At 63.2% G+C, this 2,500-nt stretch overlaps 1 pseudogene; it reads right to left on the bottom strand.

Annotated features, from left to right (window-relative positions):
• LOC126447709 (large subunit ribosomal RNA) overlaps nt 1-2,500 on the bottom strand; it is a 7,088-nt pseudogene that overhangs the window by 2,601 nt on the left and 1,987 nt on the right.

The following is a 2,500-nucleotide window of genomic DNA, read 5'->3' as shown; positions in this document are numbered from 1 at the left end:
ATCTCCTGACGGCGGCCCGGATGGTGACGTCGGCCGACTTCAATGCACCCACCCGGGTGCGGCTGAGGGCCAGCCCGTGGTACAGGCCAGGGAGAAGTACGTTGGTGAGAGCGTGGAGGCGCTGTTGCGGCTTCAGCGGAGCTCGGGAGATGACGTCAAGCTGCTCCACCAGGTGGCGACGTGGATTGAAGACACAGCGACCCGCCGTGGAAAATTGCAGCCCCAGGTACCGGAAGGTTTCACCCACACGCAGGGCAGGCATGGTGGTATTGCCTGCTGTGAAGGTGACATTGCTGTCCACCTTCACCTTCTTCTCGCGCCCTGACGCGACTAAGGCGAGGGTGAAACACTTCCGGGCGTTGATCTGCAGCCCCAGGTGGGCGAGGGCTGCGGTAGCTGCGTCGATGAGGGACTGCAAGCCCCTCGGGGTCGCTGCAAACAGCAAGACGTCATCTGCAAAGGCCGCAGCGTTGACTCTGCGACCGAGGATCCGAGCTCCGATGTGGGAGGGCAGTTGGCCTAAAACGTAGTCCACCGCAAAGTTGAACAGGAGGGGGGAGAGGGGATCGCCCTGGCGAACGCCCCGTGCTGGCTGCACAGACACGCCCACGCCGGCGCCGTCCGCTATCACTGTCGTGCTGCCCTCGTAGCACCGCTCGACATACTCGACAAAACAATCCGGCAGGCCATGCGCCTTCAGCACGGGGCGAAGGGCAGCATGATCTACCGAATCGAATGCCTTAGATACGTCGATCGATGCCACAAAGACAGAGCGGCAGGAGCGAACTGCGTCGGTGAGAGCAGTGTCCAAGATGAAGGTATTTTCCAACATCCCATCCCGAGGGATGAATGCCCGCTGACGTTCGTCCACAGCACATGCGCGCATCAGGCGTGACGCGAGAACCTTGTGAAAGGTCCGCGCCAACACCGAGCAGACCGTAATGGGGCGAAAGTCAGCGGGGGATGTTGGTGCAGCCGTCTTCGGGAGAAGGGACGTTCGCGCGCGAAGCAGGCGTTCCGGAAGGGCGCGGGCCAGAAGGAAGAGATTCATCACTTTCACCAGGACTTCGTGCGGCAGGCGCCGCAACTCCGCTGGGGTAAGGCCGTCCGGCCCGGCTGCTGATCCCCTGGGCGGCAACGCGGCGGCGACCTCCTCATGTGTGACCGGCCCCCATAGGCACTCGGGAGCGACAGGCTCCGAGTGCGGGAGGAGGCGGTCACGAATGAAGCCCGCGGTGGAGATGGGCTTCTTGGTGAAGAGGTCCGCCCAGAAGTCCAGCAGACCAGGGATGGCAGGTGGCGGCTGGAGCAGGGTGCCATCCAAGAGGCCGCGCACGCAACGTGCACGCGACCGTCGGAAGGCATCCTGCGTTCTCGCGTACTCCCAGCGGCGCCGCTTGCGCTTCTGCGTCGGCGGCGCGGCAGGCGGCCGCTTCGATGGTTGGCGCGGCCGCTGTGTCCTGGTGATCGATCTCTCCCCTCTGGACCCGACCGACGCAAGGGCATCCGGGAGCATGCCCAGGATGACATCGGGCGGCGTGCCCCGCCCCAGACCTATGACACGATCCAGGGCAGAGAAACGCTGGGCGGAAGCGGGTAGCCCCGCCAGAGAGTCATAGTTACTCCCGCCGTTTACCCGCGCTTGCTTGAATTTCTTCACGTTGACATTCAGAGCACTGGGCAGAAATCACATTGCGTCAACACCCGCTAGGGCCATCGCAATGCTTTGTTTTAATTAGACAGTCGGATTCCCCCAGTCCGTGCCAGTTCTGAGTTGATCGTTGAATGGCGGCCGAAGAGAATCCGCGCACCCGCGCGCCCCCGGAGGAGCACGCTAAGGCGGACGCGGCCTCGCAGCAAGGAAGATCCGTGGGAGGCCAAGGCACGGGACCGAGCTCGGATCCTGCACGCAGGTTGAAGCACCGGGGCGCGAACGCCGCGCAGGCGCGCGCATCCTGCACCGCCGGCCAGCACGAGGCCGACCAACGGCGAGAGCAGACCACGCCCGCGCTAAACGCCCGCACTTACCGGCACCCCTACGGCACTCACCTCGCCCAGGCCCGGCACGTTAGCGCTGACCCACTTCCCGACCAAGCCCGACACGCCCCGATCCTCAGAGCCAATCCTTATCCCGAAGTTACGGATCCAATTTGCCGACTTCCCTTACCTACATTATTCTATCGACTAGAGGCTCTTCACCTTGGAGACCTGCTGCGGATATGGGTACGAACCGGCGCGACACCTCCACGTGGCCCTCTCCCGGATTTTCAAGGTCCGAGGGGAAGATCGGGACACCGCCGCAACTGCGGTGCTCTTCGCGTTCCAAACCCTATCTCCCTGCTAGAGGATTCCAGGGAACTCGAACGCTCATGCAGAAAAGAAAACTCTTCCCCGATCTCCCGACGGCGTCTCCGGGTCCTTTTGGGTTACCCCGACGAGCATCTCTAAAAGAGGGGCCCGACTTGTATCGGTTCCGCTGCCGGGTTCCGGAATAGGAACC

This window comes from Schistocerca serialis, unplaced genomic scaffold (assembly GCF_023864345.2).
Source record: "Schistocerca serialis cubense isolate TAMUIC-IGC-003099 unplaced genomic scaffold, iqSchSeri2.2 HiC_scaffold_537, whole genome shotgun sequence".
In the NCBI taxonomy this organism is placed as follows: Eukaryota; Metazoa; Arthropoda; class Insecta; order Orthoptera; family Acrididae; genus Schistocerca; species Schistocerca serialis.
This window is presented reverse-complemented; position numbering and strand designations above follow the sequence as displayed.